Below are 11,388 nucleotides of genomic sequence, written 5' to 3'. Positions count from 1 at the left end.
TGGCAGTAACTCTTGGTAATATACCTTGCTAATTCCCCCCTTGGAGGAATTACTCAGTTCTGCAGTCCTCATTATATGCCCTGTTTTAAAACACTTTTATGCTATTTTCCCTCTCTTGGTGTCTTCACACTTGTTCAACAAGGTTCTCTTTCTGAAGATATAAATCACAATATCCCAAAGGATTAAAAATGCTTGCGTATTTGTTCCCTAAGTACTTACAAAAGAACAATAAGAAAAATCCGTATAAATGCTGGATGTAAAATGTAAATAAAAATAAACTTGAGAGTTCTCCCAAAACCCTTATGAAAAAGCCCCAATGTATTCTATAAATCCTGATAATTTGTCTACAGAATACAAAAAGGGACATGTCCTAGAAGAGAAAATTTGTACCACAGTGCTGCACAGAATTCTATGCTTTCAAGCTTTTTGCACTTCAGGGGCAGTATCATTCTCTGCACTGCAATGCTTTGAGCATGTTCTGCTCACCGTGGCAGCTTTCTGCTCTCCCCTGGTACAGATCATCCTCCCAGCCAAGGCTGAGTGCAGCCACCACAGCTCGCAGCACCTTCCCGCACAGCAAGAGCCAAGCGAGAGAGAGATGACTTCCCCCAGCTGCTGCGTGTTCTAACACTGCCACCTCGCAGCTGCTGAGAGCCTCAATTCCTGGGTTGCGGCGTGTTAGTTTATTGAGTCCAATGTTCTATTAGCTTGTCGTATGTTCAGGTGTTCCCCGAGTTATCACAGTTAGTTTCTCCCCTGCCTTATGCCCTCCTACCCAACTGTCCCTCCAGGAATCCCCTCCCTCCTTCCCAGATTTTTCCCTGTCTGTCAAAACAACCCCACCCCTTTGCCCTGTCCATCAGCTCAAACCTTGCCCTTTGTTCCAGAAAGTTTCCTGTCCCTCACCTTAAGATCCAATCCCTATCCCAACCCTCTGTCCTCCCCTTGTTCTGATTTGTTGCAGCCCTCAAAACCACACCCTGGGACTCGTTTATTGGTTACTATATGGTGCCTGCGCCCTGTTTTAAGAGTTTTTAAAAACAGATCATCCTCCCAGCCAAGGCTGAGTGCAGCCACCACAGCTCGCAGCACCTTCCCAGACAGCAAGAGCCGAGCGAGAGCTCGGCTTGTGTTCCCGTTTGGCAGTTCTGTCCTGTGTAACCTGTCCTTGCCTCTCCTAATAAATTTGCTGGACTTTGCACTGCAGAAGAGCCTTCTCTGCCTCCTTCACTCGGTGCTCGTGGCTCCTCCAGGGTCTCTACTGCCAGGCTGGCTTAGAGGTTCTGGCTCAGGCAAAACCCCAGTCTAGCCACTTCCCTGCTCTCACCATTGCCCCTGGAGCATCACAGAGCTAGCCAGGGCTCCGGAGGACAGTGGCAGTGAGCCATGCCCTGGCATGTCCCAGCTCCCAGAGCCACACCTGCCAGGCCACGAGCCCCAGCCTTGGTCCCCACTGCCGGCCTCAGTGGCTCCTGGCCATCCTCACCCTGAGTGCAAAGCCAGCCCCAGGAGCCCCCCAGGGCACTCTGGGTCCAGGCTGAGACACCCTCAAGCCATCACTGAAAGGGACATGGATGGGGACTGCAGCTGCATCTTCCAGTGCTCACCACCCGTGACTGTGCTCCAGGTGAACCCAAACCTCAGCAGCTGCACCTTGAGCACATTGATCCTTCTTGCCCACCCTGGAACGTGGTATTCCCACATCATACATGAGCCCTTTGCAGGGAGTGACCAGCTCCCAGCTGATCTGCTACCTTGGCATTCTTTTGTGTTTCCCAGCAATGAACTTAATGGATCCACTCATGAGAATCCCAGCACATCATTTGCTTCTCAGAGCTCTTAGGAAAAAACCTCCACTCATCACTAGTTTTTGCACAGAGAAGGAGGTGCTGACAAGCATAAGGCACAGACAGGGCCCTGACATAAGAATTCCTGAGCCATAGGATTCTACACATTGCTGATGCCAGCTGCTTGGTTCATATTTCATAGGCAGTTGTGGATGGGGGTTGCTGCTGACAGGGTAGGAAAATTTGGAGAAATGAAGGTGCAGAAGACAAGCAAAACCAAGAAGCAAGAGGGAAGACACTTAGAAATACAGAGCACAAGAGAAGACCTTGGAGATGGCTCAATAGAAAATGCCAGCAGCAGCGCCCAGAGCCCGGAGCTGCTCACTGCCACCACAGGGGCTCCTCAGTGCCCTGCTGGTTTGTGTCTGATCCCTGCTGGGCTCCCTCTGCCCCTCCAGCAGACACAGCCCTGCCTGCAAAGGGCTCCGTGCTCTGGTGTTCTCAGCTTGCTGCAGGCTACATTCTTAGCAGCGCTGAAAGAGGAGGTGAAACAAAGAGCCCTTTTCTGTGCTGCCTGCAGCTCGGAGTGCCCGGAGCCCGGGCCCGTGAAGAGCTGCTCCTGGCGCTGGCTGTGCTCAGCCCGCTGTGCCGAGCAGCCGTGGCCATGGAGACACAGGCGGGAGCTCTGCCCGAGGCCGGCAGCAGCCAGGCCCGGCTCGCAGCTGCGAGGACGCCGGCAGCCTGTGCCTGAGCCGAGGCCATGCGGGGGGTTTGCGGGCAGGGCTTTTGCGAGCCGGCCGGAATGTGCCGCCTCCCGTGTGGGCCCGGCTGCGGCAGAGGCAGCGGGAGCGCGGCGGGGCCGGCAGCGGCGGGCAGAGGCCGCGGAGAGCAGCAGCCCGGCCGGGCCCGCTGCGGACCGGCAGGGAGCTCCCGGGCAGCCCTCGGCCGTGTCTGTGCCCGCCGGGCAGGAGCCACAGCAGGAGCCGGCCATAGCGGCAGCTCGCCGTGCCCGGGGCCGCGGCCGCAGCTCTCCCCGCCCGGCCGCAGCAGCAGCCGCTCGCCTCCGAGGCTCCGGCGCTTCCCGAAGAGGACGGGCCCGGCCCCCGGGACGCGCTGGAGCCCCGCAGCGAGAGGAGCCGCCGGCGCCGCAAACGGCAGCGTGGATGGCGCGGCCTGAGGAGGAGCAGATGAGGCTCTTGCTGGGCCACGCTGTGGCAGCTCTGCCCTCTCGCCTTCGCCTTGAGCCCTTTGCTGCTTTTCCCTGAGCCCTGATCCCCGTCCTTGGCCAAGGGCTCCCGGAGCCCTTTCCAGGGCTGCAGGGAAAGTTTCCTCAGTCACAGAATCACAGAATCACTGGGTTGGAAGACACCTTCAAGATCATGGAGTCCAACCCATGCCTTAACACCTCAAGTAAACCATGGCACCCAGTGCCACATCCAGTCTTTTCTGAAACACTTGCAGGGATGGTGACTTCACCAGCTGTCTGGAGGGGTCTGTCCCAGGAAGAACCAAGATAGCACTGGGGCCTTCTACCTCCCCCCCAGTAGTGCTTGGAGCTCTGGAGGTTTGTCTTTCTGCTTAGGGAAAGGCCATGGAAAAGTACTGGGAAAACTAGTCACTAATAGAGTAGCTTACAGAGATACCAATATATGTGCAAAGAATACAGAAAACATAGAAAAGAAAAATGGCAAAACCCAAACAGCATGAGCGTGGTCTTGGGCATGATCACATAGATCCAAATGGTCTTCTCAGCCCTATATCTGTGTATTTCTGAGAACCAAAGGAATCCTGCTTGAGCCTGTGGGGAGATGGGTTTGGGAGGTACAAGTTCATTCATTTTTTTTCTCCTTGGGGCAGCTCCTGTTCCTAACATCAGCCGAGCCTGTCTCCAGACTGATGCCTCTGATGGTTGCAGCCAAACAATTCATGGCAGGCAGAAGACATGACTTTCTCCAGTGCTATCTGTGAGTGGGAGTCAGAATAAAAACTACAGAACCCACAGCTCCATTGGAAAATTCCCTTTCTTTTCATTCTGTAAATAAGTTCTGTGTCCACTTCTGAATTGTCAGTTATTTGTTAAGGATGGGAAGTTCTCTTTTACAAATTTTTTAATGTGGTTTGCAATTGGATAAGGGTCTCCTTCCTTCACAAACTCCAGCCCAAACTGCCTTTGGAATATGGCCCACTGGGCAGTTTTTGCCAAGCCATGGTATGTCTGGATAAGAAAGCAAGGGCAATGGTATTTGCAGCTAAAAGCCAACAAAGCCTGGGACAGCCAAAGCATCCTGTGGAGATCCAGGCCTCCAGCTGTTACTAGAAATCAGCAGAGTTCCAGCCAAATGGTTCTGTGTCACTAAGTGCAATCTCTTTGCCTGGATCAGAGCCTTGGTCAACAGAAAAAGCAGAAAGATCAGCAAGGGTGATCCCAAAGGCCCACAACAGCATTGTTATGTTGTTATTTTGCTCATCTTGTTTAAGTTTGCAACTAAATGTTGAGCTGATGGGGGGGGGGGGGGGTTGGGGGGGGCGTGGGTAAGAAAAGAAAAGAGGCTTATGACAGGGCCATGACATTCTACAAGAGGAATCACTGGTGTGCCTGGTGTGCATTTCCTGGACCTGTCTCAATTGCATTAAAGAATTGTAGCCCTGATTTAAAACAGACAGGTAGGAAACTACCTTTGAGAGCCAGAGGCTAAAATGGCTTGTGGATTTTTTTTAAGAACGAGGACATAAAAATTACCAACTGCAATAAATAAAGAGTTAAAAAAGAAGTATTTTGGTATATGAATAATTAGAAACACAAAAATGTGGAGATGGGAATGCATGTTTTCATGAAAATAATGAAATTATAGACCAAAAACACAGGGCTGTTGACATTTATCTCTCCTCCTGTGGCATTCTTGAGTGCTCTAACCACATCTCCAAAAGACCTAGAAACAAAAGAGAAGCAGTGAAATGAGAAGCTGTTTAGCTCTTGGAGTGAAAGCCAGCCCACACAGGAGATGTCTCCTGCAAATGCCCAGAACCTGCAGGATGCAGGAGGGCTCTGCCAGAAGGCAGATGATGCATTTTCCTCTCAAGTGCATGGGCACTGCGCCTGTTCCTGAAGCACTGGGGTTCACTGCCTCAGCTCCTAAAGGGAGTTTATTCTTTCATCTTGGGTTTCAGTTTCTAAACTGTGTGGTTCCTATCCTAACCACAGATTATTTCCTTCAGCAAACCATGGGAAAGAAATGTTCCTGAGAACTGTAACCTGACAGCTTTGATAAGGGGGTTGCCCTTTCAGGCAAGCAAGATTCTTCTTTTTTCATTAGTGTGTCAGTATGATTGTGAGACATACAGAAATGCTAAAGAAATTAACACAGAGCTGTCCTACACTTGAGAGACAAGGAGATCTTCCAGGTCCTGCTCCTTGATGCAGGCAAGACCTCGGCAGCATGAAGATGTCTCTGACAAAGCCTTCTGAGCACACTCACAAATTCTGAGCAGCACTGAGAGATGGGACAATCTATCCTCAGGGTGTGAAGATGTTTCCAGCTGGCCTGACTTCATGCTGGATAGACATTTCCACCAGAAAAACTCCTGGCCCATGGTTGTGTAGAAGTAACTGCATTTGGACTCACCCGCTGCCAATACGTCCCCTTTCTGTGTATTTAATCACAGGGTTTTCCATGGTCACCATTCTCTCTGAGGGAAACAAAATACAAGATGCTCACTTTTAAGCAGAGATCCGAGCTTCCAGGAGATACAAAAGGCAGCCCCACTGTCAGGGACTCTGAGCCCTTTGTGGTCAGCTGGGTAACAATAGTAACAACCACAATAGCAAAAACAAACCAAAAGAAAACAAACAAACCCCACAAAAATAAGCAAAACAAAACAACAACCCTTCCCCCTCAACCAAAATGACAAAAATAAATCCCCAGCCAAAAAGACAAAACTCCAAAACCAGTCAACTTCTGTGAGGTTTGTTTGCTCTGATGACTATTTGGGAGTCAGGAATCTAAGGAGAATTTAAGAAGCTAAAAATTGTGTTCAGTTTGGCCACTAGCACACAGGACTTGTCCAGATGATTTGCTTGTCCACAGCCTTCATCTGGTTCAAAAACAATCGCTGCTTCAGCCTTTAGCAGAGAGGGAAGCTCAGGCAAAGCCAAGCCAGTCCAAGCTGCCCTCAGAGGCAGCAGGAACACCCAGAGCGCTCCCTCGCTGCCTCAGAGCACAGCACTTCCTCTGGGGAGTCCTGAATGTCCCCAGTGGGACACCAGACTCAGGAGGAGCATTTGGTACAGCTCTGCTGACACCTGCACAGAGTACACTGTCCCTCAGACAAGAAATACGCCACACTAACCCAGTATCTCCAGGTACTTCTCAATCTCCAGTTTCGGAGCAGCCATGCTGCTGTCAGACCTGGAGATGAACAAACTGCCCCAGCTCGAATTCCCAGGTTCAACAGAATAGATTCCCCCAGGTAATGCTGCAGCAGCAGGTTTAGTGCCAGAGTCCATGTAGGTGTGCTGAACCTGTAGCACTTCTGGTGGGGACAGTTCCTGTGCTTCACACCAACCTTGGGGCCCTTCATTGCCCGTTGTTTGCTGGAAGTCTTTGCGGTCTGCCAGGTGAGATGTCGACACTTGCACCTCAAGTCAGAGAACAAAGCAATCAGAGACCACAGCTTGTCCCTCTCAGCCAAGAGTCATTGACTGTGAGCAAAGGGAAAGAACAGATATACAAGGGATACAGACAGCTTGTTTCAATCCTCCTCTGGGTCACCATGTTCCCCTGTAAAGAAACAGAGAGAGCAGGAACATGCCAGCAGGAATCAATTTGGATGATTGCTGGCCAAAAGCCAAAGAACAAGTCCCACTGTCCAGGGCAGCACTTGAGATCCAGCACAGCAGGAAATGTCCTTCAGAGTAACTGTGATCCACACTAGAGCAGGATGGCACTCAGAGGCATGGCCCCACTCCCTGCTGCTCTGCACTGAAAGGCAAGAAGGGCAGAAAGCATCAGTTTGGTGACTGCAGTGGCTGTCCCTCCTTCACTCACTTGCTTTTGTAGAGCCTGAGGGAGGTGATTAACTTTCTCTCTGATGATTTTCATTTCTTCTTCCAGCCTCTTCTCCCTTGCCTTGTTCCTAGCCTCAGATTCCTGCAGCTCTGCCTGCACATCTTCCTTGATGGTTTGTAAACAACAATGGAGAGGAAGTTTCATGAGTGGAGTGGCTGCCACTCTTTCTCTCACCTGGTTTTGTTGATCGCCCCTGTGCTGATGGAGATTCATCTCCTCTTGAATTCTTCTCATGTCTTCCTTGTTCTTTCTCTTCACTGCCATGATGGCACTCTGAGCTTCGGGCAGCTCTGCTTGTGGCTCTGCCTTGATGTTCTGTACACACAAATGCAGAGCAAGTGACTGGGAGCTGCCATCATGCTCAGCTTTTTCCTCTTGCAGCCTCAAAATCACATCTATTCAGCCACGTCTTTCTGCTTCCCTACCCACCTCTGCTTCCACTGCAAACCTCCTGTCCCAGTGCTGATCTCTGCAGATTCCAAGGCTCTGTGCTTTCAGTGCCTGTGGGACTCCTGGCCTCCTCAGGCCCAAGAGCTGTTTTATCCCCCTCTTCCTGCCCTTCCCTCTGTCACCTGGCCAGTCAGGCTTACCTGGCCATTCTGCTATGGCTCTTCCACCTGCTGCCTGAGCTGCTCTTCCTGCTCTCGGGCTGGGAACAGCTCTCCCTGAGCCTGGCATGGCATCTCTGATAAGCAGTCTGCCCCTGCTCTTTCTCTAGAAAGACCTTCACAGAAAGCAAGAGAAAATGGGTTTCAACTTCCCATGTGATATTTGTGAGCCAAGACTCAGAGACTGATGGGCTCACACATTCCCAAGGCACTGTGCTGATGCTCTCCTGGGTCATTCTCTGCCCGTGGGGAGGCACAGATTCCAAAGTGAGCCTGGCACTACAATCAGGGGCCATCTGGCACTGAAGCTCCAACAGCCTCTCAGGCAGCTGACAGGGAAGGTGTGGCATTCCTCAAGGCTCTGGTGAGTGCCTCCCTCTGCTCCTGCCATGTCCTCTTTGTCTTTCAGTAGTGACTGACACCCAGCCCTGTCCCACAGCTCCATCCTGGCTCTGCAGGTGGCTTCCTGGCTGAGCTCAGCCCTTGGGAGAGACACTTCTGCAGTTCACGTTCTCCTCGGGCCTGCACCAGCATTCCTGCCTTCCTGACATCTACACTCTTGTTAGAAATCCTCGTCATTCAGGAGATAGGGATGCGTGCAAAGATACTTTGATGTATGTCACAGAGCCTCTACAGCCGCCTCAGTATATGGAAGAGGACCAAGGTGTTTTTTCTCCCTCTTTTGTCAACTGAGAATTCTGACCAGCAGTAACAGAGACTCTCATAAGGCCCCAATTAACGAATGCACTTACACACCCCTGGGGATGCCAGTGAAGGAAACCATGTGTCATGTAATGCATGTATGAGCAGAGTCACCAAACAGCACCTAACCATGGAATTGTTCCACCTCTCTAGGACAGGCAGAAATTTAAAGAATTAAGTGGGGACTTCAGGGCAGAAGAGGCCGGAGAAGGAAAACAGCTTTGAGGGGGAAAAACCCATATCTGGAGGGGGAAACATCTCTGCCTGCTCAGAACTGGTACACGGAACATGTCTCTAATCCTCTCCTGAAAGGGATGCTTTAGGTGAGGTTTGCACCTCCAACATCCTTGGCCCAGAGATGGGAAGATTCAATTATGTAAAAGTTACATAGATAGATAGATAGACAGACAGACAGACAGACAGGTAGATCTCACTACTATAATCTGTCTTTACTGTCCTCTCTCACATCAAAACTTGGTAGGCAGTGCCCCCACTCAGCAGCAATCCTGAGATTGCTGTTCTGTTGCTTCAATAAACCACACTCTTGGGGAATTTGGAGCTTGTAGGTACTTATGGAAAACGATCTGACCCAGAGCATTGCACTGAGAACTGCACTCTTTCTGCATCTGTGCTTGAGCAAGTTCTTCTCTTGGACTCAACCACACTGACACTGCTGAAGTGGATGAAATCAGAAATGCTGCCCAGCCCCTCCCAGCTCCTCTGATCTCTGAGGACCGGTTGGAATAAAAGGCCAATGATATCCTGCTCAATTCCCGAACACAAAACAAATTGATTCCCTGGGCTGCAAAAAGCCACAGGCGTTGATAACCTGAAAGTGATCTCAAATGCCATACTGGCTGGCCAAGAAATACACAGTTTCATCTGCACCAAGGTGCTAGCACTGAATGATGTCTTGTCATGCAAAATTATTTCATTCTACAGCAGTGACACCTTAGAAATTAAAATTCTAGCAGAACCAGTACCAGTCCTGTAAAAGGACAGAAAATAATGAGGAAAAGCAGCATGGATGGGAAAAAAAGAAAATGAAGAAGCCTCATTCTCCAAGCAAAGACAAAATAGCAGTTAAAAAAAAAGGGGGGAAAAAGTAACTACAAAAAGTGGCTAAAATAGTTCAATGGAGAGAGTAGAAGCTGAAGGTCCCCTCACGAGCCACCCGTTGTCCAGACTAAAGCTCCCTCAGCACCTCGTCACTGGGCTTGTGCTCCACACCCTTGCCCAGCTCCCGTGTCCTTCTCTGCACCCGCTCCAGCCCCTCAGTGACGTTCTGCTTCACAGGGGCCACAACTGCACACAGCAGTCACTGCAGCTGTGGCCGCAGCGCTGCCCAGCACAGGTCAACGCTCAGTGCCCTGCTCCTGCTGCCCCTCTGCTGCTGACACAGCCCACCATGCCCTTGGCCTTCTTGGCCACCTGGCCACAGGCTGCCTCACGTTCAGCTGCTCTGGACCGGCAGCACCCCTGGCTCCTTTTGGCCTACGCAGCTGGCCAGCCAAAAAGTTGCCCATCTGACTTCAAATACTGCATCCTCCATTTCAATACGTCCCTCCTGTGCAGAGCAACACAAGAGAGCACTCAAGGACTTGCAGCTTCACCCTCACTCCAGGCTCCAAGGCACTTTCCAAAGCTGCAGACTTCACCATGGAACAGAGCCACAGAAATTCGCCACTTCTGCCTTTTGCCTGACAAGAAGGCTTCGCAACTGCGCAGTTCCTTTCCTTGGCCACACGGGACAGAAATGGCCCCCCACAGCTTCAGGGACAGTGCAGTCATCTCCTTGCAGCTTATCAAAAGCCAAAAGACAGCTGGGCCAAAAGAGTCTGTACGAGTGAAGAACTCCTCAGGAATACTGCAGAACACTTCCACAAGCCAAACACACCTTTCCACGATGGAAAAACCAACATAGCCCTGGGATCTCCAGCACTGCCATGTGTGCCCTTGGACAAAGCACTGCAGAAGCCCAGAAATAGAGCTTCACTGAGTCAGGCAGCCAAAGGGTCATCCAGAGCCCCCAGCTCTTCGGTGCCTCAGCATGACAGGTTAAAGGCCAATTTTGAGCTGTCACTGCCCACAGGAAATGGCTACATCCTGCAGGACTCCAGCACTCAGCATCCTCGGCCAGCAACAGCAAGTGCTGGCTGCTCAGAAACTTGCACCTCTGCCTTGCACTAAAGACAGCAGCACCCACAACTGGCACTTAGTCTCTTGGAATGATGGGGCTGTGCTGTGAGCACAGCTGGACGCATGTGGTTGTCCTGCTCATTTTGCTCCTTTTTGGCTTCTTGTCCAGGAGCAGAAGGAGCCAGGGGAGAGATGGCTGTTGCTTTTGTCGTCTGTGGCAAGAGAGAAGCATGAGGGACAGGCTGTTACCTATCATTTCTAACCTCATTTCTCCTTGCATCTACAACCACATCTTCTAAGAGAACTCATCAACTGTGTCACAATGGCCCCTTGGTTCCATGACACCCCAAAGCATCATAATTGTCTCCACAGTTCTATGAGGCCCCTTGGTGTCACAATGGACCCTCTGCAGATGGGGCCTCACAGTGTCACAATGGTCCCTAGTGTCCATGGAACCATACAGCTTTAGTATGGTCCCCCTGTTCCATGAGGCGAGCGAAATATCACAGTGCTCTCCATGATTCCATGAAGCCCCACGGTGTAACAATGGTCCCTTGGTCTCACTGGTCCCCACAGTGTCACAATGGTCCCTTGGTGTCACAAGGCCTCACGGTGTCACAATGGTCCATGCATTCCATGAGCCCTGTGCTGCTGCATTCCCCCCTCCCCTTCTCAGGCCGCCCTGCCAGCTGAGAAATGCTCCTTGGGCCTCGGCCTTGGCCAACAGCCCCTGGGCTCAGCTCCTCTGTGTAGGAATCCATAAAATCAGAGGGTTTTGGGAAAGCTGCAAAAGGCAAGCCTCAGAGACAGGAGAACTGTGATTAGAGCTAAGCAGTAGCCATAAGATAGGTCAGCAGAAAATTATGTAAGAAGTATAAAAATAAGCACAAGTAGAACAATGGTCTGTGTATTAATGCTGGGCTAAAATAACTCCCTAAGCTCCAGAGAAGTATATCTAGTGAGATATTAGGAAGTTCTAAGCTTAATAATGGAGATCTGTGCCTTGTATTTTAAGGCTTACAAGCAGGTAATGTATTTGAAATAAGCAAGCATTCTTTATGTTATGCTGCAAGCTGAGAAATGCTC

At 50.8% G+C, this 11,388-nt stretch overlaps 1 long non-coding RNA gene across 1 annotated transcript; it reads right to left on the bottom strand.

Moving 5' to 3' along the window:
- Nucleotides 1–6,256: 6,256 nt before the first annotated feature.
- LOC135278701 (uncharacterized) lies at nucleotides 6,257–10,609 on the bottom strand. Its single transcript, XR_010346146.1, has 3 exons — nucleotides 10,566–10,609; nucleotides 7,444–7,577; nucleotides 6,257–7,168 (listed from the first exon to the last, which is right to left on the bottom strand). It is a non-coding gene; the product is annotated as an uncharacterized LOC135278701 (long non-coding RNA).
- Nucleotides 10,610–11,388: the final 779 nt, after the last annotated feature.

This window comes from Passer domesticus, chromosome 11 (assembly GCF_036417665.1).
Source record: "Passer domesticus isolate bPasDom1 chromosome 11, bPasDom1.hap1, whole genome shotgun sequence".
NCBI lineage: Eukaryota > Metazoa > Chordata > Aves > Passeriformes > Passeridae > Passer > Passer domesticus.
The sequence above is the reverse complement of the archived record's forward strand: the minus strand, read 5'-3'. Positions and strand labels throughout refer to the sequence as shown.